The sequence below is a fragment of the Leptonotus elevatus genome, chromosome 19 (assembly GCF_054856555.1).
Source record: "Leptonotus elevatus isolate MCC_2025b chromosome 19, RoL_Lele_1.0, whole genome shotgun sequence".
In the NCBI taxonomy this organism is placed as follows: domain Eukaryota; kingdom Metazoa; phylum Chordata; class Actinopteri; order Syngnathiformes; family Syngnathidae; genus Leptonotus; species Leptonotus elevatus.
This window is the reverse complement of record NC_141257.1, coordinates 10,531,138-10,546,054: the sequence shown is the minus strand read 5'-3', so window position 1 is coordinate 10,546,054 and position 14,917 is coordinate 10,531,138. Positions and strand designations below refer to the sequence as shown.

Below are 14,917 nucleotides of genomic sequence, written 5' to 3'. Positions count from 1 at the left end.
ATCTTTGCAACATTAGTGCATATTTTTTTTCTTCTCCGTTTCCATATGTGGACCATGTGTTTTATGCATCTTCCCAACAATCCACGTTACAAGAAAAAAGCCCATTCATGGACTGCACATAAAAATAAAAGCAGCTTTACGCTACTCTCTCTCTCTCTCTCTCTGTCTGACTGTGCAGCTCACCTGTCCACATGACCAGACATGTCATAAACTCAAAGCAGCCATACTGTTTTTCATCATAAGCATAATGTAGAAGACACTTCAATTATTATTGAGACATTGTAGGAGACTATATCATTGGTCTCCTGCAGGGACAAAAGTGCACTTTCCCCCCTCTGTCCAACCAGTGAACTCCCAAATTCACCTTAAAATTCACGAAGGAGATGTGCGTGGAGAAAAGTGGCAGGAGGCAGAAGGAGGAGGGGCGAGCAAGATGAAATGTGTTTCAATGATGGCCGAGGTCCCATGCAGTGCCGAGTTACATCCTCATGTTTGCTTGGAGCGGCTCAGAGGGAGAGAAAAAAAAGAAGCAGACGAGAGCGAATATATCGGGGAAGCTCCACATCATCAGCCTTGAACTCGTCACGTACTCGAAACACTCACACCAACGAGCGGCCGACAGGGACATCATACTGGATTGCCTCTCACACATACACTAATGTAATGCTCTCATGCACTGGAGTGAGATTTTGCTAAGTGAAACCATTTTACATACCCTTATTGAAAGACTTTTACAAACACATGTTGACATGTTTTCACACCAATGAAATGCTCTCATATACACATAGCAAAATTTTCACTCACATACACACTTTTGCATAAGAAAATCTTTACACATCATACAGAAATGTGCTTGCATAGTAAAACATAAATATGTGTTTCAGAAGAGTATACCAGAGTTTCACAAGTGTATAGCAATATCAGCAAAAAAATTGTATGACAGCATTTCACAAAAAAGGGTTTCATTTGTTATATGTAAGCAAAAAAAAAATCACCTGCTTGCATGAGAGCATTTGTGTGTCTGAGAGCGTTTCGCTCGTGCGCAGTATGTAAAAGCATTTTACATACTGTGCATGTGATTGTAAAAAAATAATTTGTGCATTTATCTGTATTACTGCGTATGAAACGGTTCTTAATAATTTCACAGATGTGTGTCAATTAGTGGAGCTCAGATTTCAAAGCAAACATGGTGAATCGGCATATGGCTGTTATGCTGCTGTTGTGACTAAATGCTTTTAATGACCACACAAGCTGACCCTTTTTATGTAAATAGATTCACTAATAAAATCAGCATTCTCTCTCTCTTTGATGTAGAAATGGTCCATTTGACATTTCTTACCTCATATTATAAATACTGCGGGGTGAGCTCAGCAGACAGATTCCTCCAGATGTGCCGCACTGCTATTGGTTTCAGATTTCTCATCAGAAGCTGAGGGAAACGCAGGGGATTTAAGGGTGGAGCGTGTCCGAAGTGGCAAGCTGGCAAGAGAAATAATAATAATGACAATAATAATAATAATAAAGAAAAACATAACAGCATTTCTGTCATTGAAAAAGGTAGCATGAATGCCATATCTTCTTTACAAGTGCCCTGATACGCTGTTAATTTAATTCATTTAATTTTCCCAACTGGATAAATAAAGTATCAACCTAGCTAGTTAGCTTGCTACTCCTCCATCTGAGTTTCGAACCCAGAACCTCATAATTGTGATGTTTGACTGTTTTTATCTATAGAGTCACTGGTGGTGAATGAGATAGAGTTCATGTAAATACCTACAGTATAATGTCCCGATTTGACTCACAGGGGGGGAGGGGGAGTAACAGAGGTGATCCAAAATGACGAGTGTGGATGGTAGCGAGGGATGCATACGAAGGTTCAGACACTGTGCCCTCTTTGACTCTCTCATGGAGATGGAGGCGCTAATTAAAGAGGGCGCTACATGCACGTATACACATGCACGCACAGTCGCGCGCACACGCAGCAGACATTCAAGGGCGGTTGAGGTTTTCAAATTACAGTCTGTGTTCTCTGCAGATTTTTCTTCCCTCTCTCTCTGCAGTGGAGTTTTTCACAAAGGAGGAGAAACTGTGTGATTCTGCTCTACTGTGAATAATTCATACCTTAGTAAAACAATTAGCATTAGCTTGGTTTGGCGTGTATATATTTTTTTATGTCGATTTAGGTTTTGGCTCTGGCTGGAAAATCCGTCAAACCATTCAAACACGTATTTAGCTTGTTGAGATTGTGACTTCACTCCATGTTCTAAATGTTTGATACTATCTTATTACTCAAGCATGTATTTATTTATTTACTATTGCATACAATTTATTTATTATTGTATTAGTGGCCCACTGTCGTATGGTGTTCCACAAGGTTCTATTTTGGGGCCCCTGTTGTTTTCATTGTATTTGCTGCTCCTGTGTTCCATCATGAGAAAAGATTGGATTTATTTTTACTGCTATGCGGATGACAGTCAAATCGACGTCCGGCTGAGCGGAAAGGAGACTTTCTCATTGAAGTACTTTTTGTCCTGTCTCGAGGAAATCAGTTTCAGTGTTTTATGGTGTCTGCTGTATTTTGTTATGAACTTATTTATATTATTTTATTGACTTATTCACTTACAAACTTCTTGTGTTATTTTATTATTATATATTATTTATTTATATTTTTTTGTTTACTTACCTTAACTTATGTTATCAATTTATTCATTTTGTGTTATTTTTGTTTTACCCGTCTTTATTACATGACTGAGTTTTACTCCATGTACAACACTTTGTATGCAGAAAATGGTTGTTTTAAAGTGCTTTATAAATAAAATTTAGTTGAGCTGAGGTGTTGCACGAAACATTTAAATCCGTCATCATCATCGTCATCGCTCTCTTCTTTTTTGTTCTGATCATTGTTCTTGCCTGGTTTCAGGAGACTTTATTGAGAAATGGACAAATTAAAAAGCAAGTTATATCAAGGTGATTAGATGACACCAATAGGTTGCATGTGGAACACTCATTTTTCACTGAAGCAAGCCCCGCAACATGTGAAGCAGCTTCAGTCACTTGTTAAGAGTGATGAAGCGCCGTCAGAAAGGCAGGCCGAGTCAAAGAATCCTCCTCCCGACAGGCCTGAGCGCATACCAGCAAGCTGAGACCGAAAGCAGCATTCAGCCAATGACAGACTGACTGCTCGGCACCCAGAAGGAAGAAGTAATAAAAGCATTTTTTTTGTTTTGTTTTTAAGCAACACCGCACTCAACATTGGTGTGGGATGCATCAAGATGTCTTTTCTTAAAGAAATTTGTCTCTTATTTTGGTAACACCGCTTTTCCCCCTCCCTCCGTGTCTGCGCATATGCCCACCACGTCTACAGGATAGGGGAGGGATGGATGAAGGGAAGGAGAAATTATGAAAGAGCTGCTCCTCAGTTATTCTACACAGGGTGCGAGAGTGAAAGTCTGGGTTAGAATATAAAGAATAAATATTTTAAAAATTATCTATAAATATGAAATAAAAACAGTATAATTATATAAATATAAATAAATAATAAAAGGAATGCTGCCTTCCTATTTTTAGATTATTATTTTTTTGTTCTGTAAAACTACTATAAAAGTAATTCATCTGAAAAGATTTTCTTTCAGTGTAAAAGCGATGTGAGAGAAAGTGAAGAGTCCAAGGCAGGATAGTGAATTCAAAGTAGGAACCTCCCTTGGCTGGAAGTATAACCCATGGTTAGATTTGCCTGTGTGTCCACATGACTCAGTCTGGTCAGCAAAGGCATAATAAACGTGACAGAAATATCCCTATACAATGTCGCCTGAGTCCAAGGCAGGCAACTAATTGCTAGATAGTGCTGTGCTGTGGTCTGAGAAGCAGAGGGGAAAAAAAAGGGAAGAGGAAGAGAATGTCTGTTAAGGCATTTCGTTTTGCTTTTGAGAGTTCAATAGTGGCCACAAGGAGGAAATGGTCATAAAGTCATTAATTCAGTTCAAGGGAAGGAATTGTTGTAAGTGGTTCTTAATTTTCTAATTCCAGGGAATGTTTAAATGGAATTACTTTTTTTTTTAGGTCCCACTTATTATCTTAACACCATTTAACATTACTACCATGTGTAATCCCCTCAAATGTAATATCACCACCAGGTCGACCCTAAACATGAGTCTAAAAATAATAATTTAAAAATGGAAGTCATTCATAGAAATGAAGGGTTGCCTATTGGTATTTATCTTTCTTAATTAATGAGAGAAATGATCACACACAGACATGTGTCTATGTGTATGTCGAAATTCTTCTATTCGGTGTGTCATTATATTTCAAAATAAAAGCATAAAAACAAAGAAACCAAGTTACAAAAGAACCATTTTCCAAATGTGTGTTCCAACAACTGAACACACTTGTGGCATTATTTCTACAATGGTAATCACATATTCTTCAGAAAGTTCTTCCCAGCCTCCTTATAGTTCCCATAAATATGTGGAACAACCAGCTAGAGGGGTTAAATAATGACTTTGGGGTTTTGTCTGTGTACACTATATTTTAGTTTTGGAAAAACTTGTGTGTGTGTTTTTTTAATATATTTTTTTACCTCTGCCAGTTCAGCACCAATGAATAAATAAAATAATAAACAGCTGCAAAAATTGGGGAGTTCTGAAAGCTTTGACCAATTAGCACATAGGAGTGTTTTCAACCACCACAATGCATTGGAGGTGAATAATGTGTCAATACAATAATACAGCCATGAGGTCTTATTTACACCGCACCACTTCTAAACCAAGAAACAGACCAAACTATTGTCATAGAAACCGCCACTCAAACCAGATAATTGTAGTTTGCCAAAATATCTGTATCTTTTCGGCCCTAAATTGGGTACCGTTAGCTTGAGATGCTAGCTCTCTGCTATGCAGTGTGTAACCAGTGTGTCTTCTTGTTCATTAGACTACTGCTATCTATTTTTACCAGAGTTTTGAAAAGGACTGGATAAAAAATTTTTCCAATCATCCCATTTGGTCATTTATTGGGATAAATTATAGATCTTTACGTACATATGCTTATGAATTGGCTCCAAATATGTAAACATCCACTGTTATTTAGACGTATGCTAAATGATTTAAGATCATGATGCAGAAAATATACAAGCATTGAGGACATCATGACACCCAAAATATTCTTTCCTTCCTTCCTTTCTCCCCCCAAAGTTGCAACGGCTTTATGTATTTTGATGTCGCAGAATAAGAATTGTGAATAAGTCGCTCACGAGATGCTGTGACTATCGCGAGACCTACAGCGAGACCAGAAACCCTAACATGGCGGCGCCCTGCTGCTAAGATAGAACTAGCTCTATTATACTAAACTAATCCAAATTTAACCATCATATATCTTGGCTTTTCTCTTCTCTCTTTCATCCGGCAGATCTGAAATACCACCCAACGTGGAGGACCTTGAACGTTTCATCGACGGATATTTTTACAGCTGCGCGATGGAGGATCCTTCCGTCGAGAAACCGTCGAAGAAACCTTCTTCGAAGAAGAGGAAAAACGACTCAGCAATGGACACGGACGACCTAACCACTACGGACGTTTCGGTCAGTGTGCTGGAGTCCATAAATAAAAAACTTGACGTCCTCGGCCTCATCCTCGAGGACGTCAAAGAATTAAAGGTAAGCCTGGAATTCGTCAGTCAGCAGGTAAGTGTCCTTAAACGGGAAAATGCCGAGCTACATTCTTCACTCACGGCTGTTTCAGCCGAGCTGGAAACTATGAAAAAGGAGAATAAAACGCTAAAAGAAACAGTTTTAGATGTCCAATCCCGTAGTATGCGGGAGAATTTAATATTCTCAGGTATATCTGAGAATACCTCTGATAACCCAGAGGTTGAGATAAAAAAAATGATGACGACATCATTAAAAATTCCTCAGGAGACGGTAAATAACATCTCTTTTGACCGGGTACATCGGCTTGGAGCCCGTAGAGGCAACAAACCCCATCCTATTATTGCCAAGTTTGAGCATTTTAAACAGAAATTATTTGTTAAAAGTAAAGGACGGGAGCTTAAAGGGACCTCATTTGGAATGAATGATCAATTCCCGAGAGAGATCAATGAGCGGCGAAAGGTACTGTTTCCTATAATGAAACAAAATAGGCAGGAGGGTAAACGGACTACGATAGCCGTTGATAAGTTATATATCGATGGCCAACTATTCCGGAACCCCAATTCCACTCCCTGGCTGTTCTAATTAGTTCTAATTAGCATTGGTGGAACTAAACTTAGTTTGATTACTAGGTGTATACATATACTGTATATGTGGTTATAAAACCAAAAATATGAATACTTATTATGTTTAGGCTATATTATAAATATAATATTAATACACAACTATATCTAAAGTATATTTAAATAAAATAAAAAAAAATCTCGCTTGGGTTACTGGTGTATTGTTATGTTTAATCCCCTGTTAATTTCCTTCACTTTCACCTCCCTACTCGTTTTATTTACTTACACGTTACCTTATACGTTACCTTACACGTTACCTTACACTTTAGCTTACACGTTACCTTACACATTACCTTACACGTTACCTCATATTTTATACAAACTATATAAATCACCTAACCACTTTGATTCTATCCTATAACATGCCAGTGGTGGCAAATGGCCTATACAGATATATACATAGGACTGAGTTTATATTATTTGTATGCATAAATTAGTTCTGGTTTCCTGGAATGTTTGTGGCGCTCGCTCACAGGCAAAAAGAATAAAAACTTTAGACCATCTCTTAAAATTAAAAGCAGATATTTGCCTCCTACAAGAAACCCACCTACAAAAATCTGAAGAAAAATTACTTATTGATAAAAAATTTAGCCAAGCGTACTCTGCCCCTTATAACAGTAGACAAAGGGGAGTCTGTATACTCATACATAAGAATTTACTCTTTACTCTAAATAATACAATAACAGACCCAGAGGGCCGATACATTATTATTCAGGTGACTATATTTAATAAAATATATACATTCGGTAATTTATATGCCCCTAATAATGATGATCCGGCCTTTTTCCATGAATTTTTCTCTAAGCTGTTTGAAATAGCAGCGAACTCTACTATTATTATTGGAGGAGACTTTAACACAACCTTAAATCCATTAATAGATCGTTCTAATAAAACAACATGTATAAGGCGATCACAATCTACAAAAGTAATAGGGGAATATATGGATGACTTTGGCCTCGTCGACAGCTGGAGACTTAAAAACCCAAATAAGAAGGAATTTACCTTCTTTTCCGCTGTGCACCGGTCCTTTTCAAGAATTGATTTTTTTCTTACAAATAATTCTATTGCTGATAAAACCGTTACAAAAATACATCCTATTATTATTAGCGACCATGCACCAGTCTCCCTTTCCCTACAAGTTGATTATACCTTTAAACCACCACCTACATGGCGTTTTAACATCTCACTACTAAACGACGTAGAATTTGACAAAATTATAAGAAAAGAATGGGCAGACTTTTTGGAAATAAATGACTCTCCAGACCTATCTCCAGCTCTTCTCTGGGAAGCTGGGAAAGCAGTAATTAGAGGTAAAATTATATCATATTCATCTTATAAAAAGAAACAGGATCAAAAATTAGAAAAAGACTTGGAAGATAAAATTAAACAACTGACGGATGAGTACGCAATAAACCCAAATAACCAAATATGGACTGACTTACAAAATACAAAAATACAGTTAGACGATATGTTAACTAAAAAGACAGAGTTTATAATACAACAATTGAGATACAACAACTTTGAATATAATAACAAATCAACTTCAACGTAATCGGGAAAAATCGCTTATAACGGCTATTAAAGGGACAACTGGTGAATGTACACAATCACCAGAAGAAATTAATCAAATTTTTTATAATTATTATCACAACCTATATTCAGAAACTAATAAACCTAACCCAGAGCATATTGAGGCATTCCTCAGTAGCTTAAATATACCTCAGGTAACTACTGAATATAAAGATATGTTAGATGCACCACTTACTATAAACGAGTTGTACAGTGCTTTAGATAGTATGCCAAATGGCAAAGCACCCGGCCCGGATGGTTATCCGGCTATATTTTTAAAGCACTTCTGGTCAATGCTTGCTCCACTATTCTTAAGAGTAGTAACAGGCTTTATTAAAGAGCGTCACTCTACTAATAATATTAGAAGGCTCTTTAACCTTATTAGTATGTCACAGCGGCATGATAAAAAGGCAGTTATTATATCATTGGATGCAGAAAAAGCTTTTGATAAAGTTAATTGGTCCTTCCTCTTTGCTGTTTTAAATAAATTTGGCTTTGGGAAGTCATTTATTCACTGGGTGTCAGTATTATATGATTCTCCTAAAGCTACTGTTACTACTAATGGGATTATATCTAAGAGTTTTACTCTACAGAGAGGCACAAGACAGGGATGCCCACTGTCGCCTTTATTATTTGCAATATTTATTGAACCGCTTGCATTAGCCATACGCCAGGAAAGAATGATTCAAGGGATTCACTCTGGGGTAACAGAACATAAAATTAATCTATATGCCGATGATATTTTACTTTATTTAGAAAAGCCTGCTATTTCGTTAGGGGAAGTATTTAACTTAATAACTAAATTCTCACAGTTATCAGACTATTCTATTAACTGGACAAAATCAACACTTCTACCTATTACAGAAAATTCATGGAACCCTGCAAGCCAGGACCCATACTACTCATTTCCTATAGGTAATTTAAAATACTTAGGCATAAAAATCTCACCTAAATTAACTGATTTAGTTAATTTAAATTTCACTCCACTTCTGGATAGCATTTATAGTGACTTGGAGCGCTGGAATAATCTTCCTATTTCTCCAATAGGACGAATAGCCACTATTAAAATGAAAGTTTTACCCAAAATAAACTATTTTTTCTCAATGATTCCATTTAAACCTACGGCTAACTGGTTCCAGTTGTTGGACTCAGCCGTTACAAAATTTTACTGGAAAAAAAAAAGAAGCAAAGATTAGTCTATCTACTCTTCAGAAAAATAAATCCAAAGGAGGTCTAGAGGCACCAAATTTTATGCACTATTATATAGCCAACCAGCTACAATATATTATTTTATGGGCACAACCCAATAGAGATACTAACTGTTGGCTGGAACTAGAACAGAAGGATTGTAATAACCTCAGACTCCTAGATTTACTCTTTATTACAACATCGATTAAGCGACATAACTGCTTTAAAAATCCAATGATTTCCGCCACCCTGACTGCCTGGTGGAAGGCACTAGAAATGACAAAAGCCCAAGTGGAGCCCAGTGGGCTTTCTCCCCTATGGCATAACCCCGACTTTCAAATTAACAACCAATCGTTTTATTTGAATGTGTGGGAGCAGAAAGGAATTACACATCTCCACCATCTCTTCTCAGATAATATGTTTATATCATATACATCCTTGCTCCAAAAATACAAAATAAAAAACGGAAACTTTTTACATTATTTGCAAGTTAAAAGTATGATAAAGAAACAAATTCCAACACTCCAGGGTACGCTCCAACCGCCTGTTTTAGCTAAAGATATTACCAAGCTTTCTCCGACAACAACAAAAAAACTCTCAAAAATATATAAGTTACTTTCATATACTGATAAAACGTCTTTACCCATCTCAAAATGGGAAACAGACTTGTCTATAGCTCCGGAATCTGTCTTTTGGATTCAAGTTTGTGAAAACGTTTTTAAAATGACAAAACACACAAATTTACAACTTATCCAATATAAAATTATTCACAGAACATACATTACTCAATATATGATGAAGAAAATGGGACTCTCAGACTCCGACATTTGTCTCCAGTGTTTACAAAACACTACAGACACTTATTTTCATGCTTTATGGTTATGTACTCCGGTTATGTGTTTCTGGACTAAAGTCTTAGAAAAACTTTCCGCTGTCTTGGACTGTAGGATACCGTTCTCTCCAAACTTGTGTTTGCTAGGTGACTTAACAACAATTGACTTACCACATAAACAATTTCAATCTATACTTGTAGCCCTTACTATCGCAAAAAAAAACAATTCTTGTTAACTGGAAAAATAAACAAACTTTGAATATCGACCAATGGTCTAACCTCCTCATAAATCATATTTTAATGGAAAAAATATCTGCCTCAAATAAAAACCAAATGTCAAAATTTAAAGAAACATGGTCTACGTATATAGAATTTTTTAACCTAAACTTGGATCTTAATTCTGCCTGTTAGCGAGAGCCACAGCAGCGTTATAACTTGCATTGATGTTTCTGTATTAGGCAATTTGTAACTAATGGTTGTGTGTTTCTATAGTCAGGAACCCGGCTGCTGCCAGCGGGATCGAGCGGATTCACCGCCGATGGGCACCAGGGGTTGATATTCGGATTCATGGCATGCCAGTGGGTTAATTCTGTGGGTGCTGTCCCCCCTGGCTGTGCGTGGGCGGGTCTGCCCCTCTATTGGCTGCTGGGTGGCGGCTGCGTCTTGGCCGTTCCCTGGGTCTCTTGGGGGATGCTGCGTTGCAGGGCTTTCCCTGGTGTCGGGGGCGGCGCCGTTCCGGCGCGGTCCGTCGCTCTGGGCCCGGCGACGCGGTTCGGGGCCTGTGGGCCACCGGGGTGCCCGGTGGTTCCCTCTCCCCTCCCCCTTCCTCCCCCTTGCTGCCTCTCCCTCCTCGCCTCTCCCCGCCCGTCCTCCGCCTCCCTGTCCCTTCTCCCTCGTCACCCTTCCTCCTCCTCTCCCCCTCTCTCTGCGGCCCTGCCGCTGCCCCCTGCCCTTCTTGTCGTCTCCTTCCCCCCTCCCTTCCCCCTCCCCGGTACGCCTTCCTTCCCCTCCCCGGTACGCCTTCCTTCCCCTCCCCTGGGCCGGGGGCTCCATCCATGGCCCGGGTCTCGGTGCTACGGGGGCCGGCGGGGGTGGCTGGGGTTTGATGTCGTGCCCGCCCCGCTCCAGTGGGCGTCCTGGCACCTCGGGCGGGACCCAGTATCCGGGGGGTGAGCCCTATCGCCCCGCTGGACGGGTCCCATATGCCCGCCGGGGTCCCGGTGGGGTGGGTGGGAGCTTGGTGGGCCGGTGCGCCTCCTGCCCCCGCCCGGTTGGGGGGGGGGGCCCCGCTGGTCGCTCCTCTTAACTCACTACACTAGGTTTGCACAATACACTTTTATAGACATATAGGGCACATAACACACTTTGGGGGGTGGGGTAGGGTGGAAACACCGTCTTCACCCTACAACTCCCCTCCAATTTTAATACACCACACAACTTGTGGGGGGGGGGGGCTTGTGGGGGTGCCATCGGTTGGGGGCCGCAGTATAAAGCAGTGCTGCGGTCCCCTGTCCGTGTCCCCCCCCCCCCCCCCGCCCTATCTATTTTTTTTAATGCACCACATACACTCAGTAACATGCTTGGGAGGCGGGTGGATCGGAGCGTGGGAATATCATTTCCATCGGCTCCGGTTCACCTGCTCCTAATTTTAATGCACCACACACACACACTTGTATATGCACTGGGTGGGGTCACATTCACGGTTTAGGAGTAGAGTTCGCCAGTCGGCGAGCTGGCAGACTCAGTAACAGGGGTTAACTTTCACAAAGAACGCTGGGGTGACGACCGGGGCCTTCCCCCGCTGGGCCTGGGGTTCGGGGGTGTCGGCCGCCCTCCGGTGCCCCCATCTCCCCCTTCTGCCCCCGGTGTTCCGTCCCTCCACACGGCGGGGGGTGGGGTGGGCGCGGCTGCCCTCTCCGCTCCGCTGTCCGGCCCCTCTTCGGCGCCGGTGCCTGGGTGCGGGTGGTCCCCGGGGGCTGTGGGGGTTGCGGGGTGGGGGGTGCGGGGTGTCTGGGGGATTGGGGACCTGGGGGCGGCTGGGGCTGGTGGCGGGGGTGGATGGGGGGCGGGGGGTCGTGGGGGGTGTGGGGGTTGGGGGCCGGTGGGGTGCCTGGCGGGCCTGCAGTGCCCCGTCCTGCTGCGTTGGGTCGGGGGCGCGGGCCGTGTTGGGGCGGGGGGCGCTCCTGCTCCTGGGTTTGCTCTCCGGCCGGTGGCCCTGGCGGGGCCCGGGGGTCGTCCTTTGGCGCTGCCGCGGCCTGGGGGGCCCCGAGGTGTTGTGCTTGCTCTGTTCCGGCGGGGGTCGACGGCTCCCCTCTTTGGTGGAGATTTTCATGCATGCCAGATCCACCACACCAGCATCTACCGAAACTCAGACACAATCTGTTTCCTCCTCAGGTCATTGAATCGGTGGAGGCTGGTGTCTGCGGATCTCACACGGCTTCGTCTGTCCTTCCTTCCTTTTCTCGGTCTCTCCTTTGGTCTCTTGAGGCCTCCCTGATTTTATGTTTTTTGGATTTGTTGGAGTCTGGATGTTTCTTGGGCTGGGGCTGGGGAGGAGTTCTGGTAGGGGGTGTCTGGTCGGTGCTGGATTTCACCTTCCTTGGTTTTCTTTGGTCCCCTCGGGTCTTCTGGTGTTCGGTTTAGGTGAACGGTATGAGATTTTTTCTAATAGGTTTTCTGGTGAGCTAACAAATACACGCACGCACGCACCCACACACACACAAATAATAATAATAATAATAATAAAAAAAATAAAAAAGAGCAATGATGATGACATTTCCGAATGAACAATACTGAGCTCTTAAAAAGAAGAAAAAAAGAAAAAAAAAGAAAAAAAAAGAATTGTGAACATTAGTTTCTCAAACTAGCTCGAGTTTTCGAGAGATTCCATATTTTTGTGGAACAAAAGTGCTAATAATACGCAAGTTATGAATCAACATTGGCATTCTCTTTATGCTACATCTTTCACTTTTGATGCGATGTTGTTCAAGACGGTAATCGTTATCGCAGAGAGCCTTTACACGCAAATCATGTTTTATGTGAAAATCAAGCAACAATTCAGAAAACAACATTAAGTAAACAAATGCAAAAGCAGGTGGCGTCAAAGCACACACACGCACACAACTTTTAGTAACAATCAAAGCACATTAAATCATTCACTGCCATTGACGGCTATAGACGTCAAAAAATAATGTTAACTATTTCTATTGGTTTAACACTCTTTCCCACTTTTGTTAACAAGAGTATGAAAACCTAGAAATACATTTTTGTACATTTAGAACAGATATAAAACTTGTGATTAATTGTGAGTTAACTAGTGAAGTCATGTGACTGATTATGATATACAAAATTTTTAGTCGCCTGACGCCCCTCATTTTTAAAAATCTTTTCTTTAAAAAAAAATTACGTCAGGCGATAATTTTTTAAAATTGTAATTAATCGCACGACTTCAATAGACTCACGATTAATTACAAATGTAATATCTGTTCTAAATGCACAATAAAAAAGTTCTAGGTTTTCATACTCTTGTTAACAAAAGTGGAAAAATGTTAAACTAATAGAAATAGTTAAAATTAATTTTTGACGTTTATAGGCGTCAATGGCAGTGAATGAGTTAATTATCAATGGTCAAAAATGTCCCTTTTTTTAACTGCACAGCAACTGAAATGGCACATTTCATTTGTTAGAAACTTTTAAGGAGCAAATTGAGAGCAATTTATTTGTGGTCTTTCGAGTGCAAGATGAGCAGTTGGAGAATCAGCCTCTCAAGAAGCTCAGAGGGTGTTGGCTGCTGAAGGGTTAAGCCTCGAGAGAGGGGATGAAATCTTTTCCGTATATTACTGCGCACATGAGGAACACATTTAAGCGAGTTCAGCTGTCTGGAGTCTCTTTCTCTCTTTCTCTCTCTCTCTGGCTGGTTTGAGGTGGAGAAGTTGAACACAGCCATATATCATTTCCCATCTGGGAAATGCACTGTGAGACCCGGATGACACGAGACAAGAGACAATGTGCGCCATCCGTAACCAACCTATGTGGTAAACAGTTTGACAAAGAACACGCGCCGGACTAACTGGTCGAGAGCATTGTTCTAGAATTCACTTGGATTATTTTAAAGTGAGTGAAGTTTGGTTTAGGAAGATAATACATTTGAAGATGTAATGAAAATCGAATAAGACATTGAGAAAAACATGAAAAGCAAAAGCTTCAAAAAGGAACATAAACAGAAATGAGAGAGATCACATTAGCTGGCTCCTCCCATGCCGCATTTAGCCACGCCCCTTTGATTTTGTTGCGCTCGATGGCTCAGCTTTCAAGAGGGAGGAAACTCTTTGCTGCTTTCTCCCCACTATGGAAACACTTAGCTTTTGCTTCACTTTCACATACCAAACGTGTACTTTTAACATTCCCCACTTGTCTGAAACTACAATTTTATGCCTGATGCACATCTACTGCTACTTGATGATTTAATTGATGGTATAAATAACTGGGCCCCATGCTAATCCTAATGACGACAAGTGCTATAGAAAATGGATGGATGGACTTATGAGGTCCAAGCTGACTTTCACATGATGGAGTTTAAAAAAAATTTTTTTAAATTGTTTTCATGATGTTTTTAATTCATGATTCAGTTTGGTCACAATAAAATGAACCTGCCCAATTTTATGCTGGCGGGTTCTACTACAAGATGTCATTGAAGGTTCTCGCAGTGAAAGTTTTGTGTGGAAAACAGGTTAAGGTCAAAGTTGAGTGTGAAAAACAACAACACATAAGCACGCCTGTGTCATCTCATGCCTGACCTAGTAAAGGATGTTTGAGCATCTTGTTGCTTAATCAATATTTAATCAATCAATTGAACATAAGAGTCTTAATTAGTGAATCTGTCTTAGGGAAGATTTCGATTTTCTTAACGGCTGCAGTCTGTGACAACAAGGAAGTCAAACGACTCTTCCAGACCTCCTCACCACTTGAATAATTCCACAGATGGAGTGCAGGAGGAAAAAAAAGGTGATTTTCATGAGACTTTTTAGTGCAACCAAGATTTGTTATTTTTTATTTAGCATACTTCTC

At 40.8% G+C, this 14,917-nt stretch overlaps 1 long non-coding RNA gene across 1 annotated transcript in view; it reads right to left on the bottom strand.

Moving 5' to 3' along the window:
- Positions 1–364: 364 nt before the first annotated feature.
- The window catches only part of LOC147157890 (uncharacterized), a 33,426-nt gene continuing 18,873 nt past the window's right edge, over positions 365–14,917 (bottom strand). Inside the window, exons 4-5 of the long non-coding RNA XR_015091396.1 lie at positions 1,340–1,479; positions 365–505 (exon numbers count right to left, since the gene is read on the bottom strand). This is a non-coding gene — a long non-coding RNA (uncharacterized LOC147157890). The remainder of the gene's footprint in view (positions 506–1,339; positions 1,480–14,917) is intronic.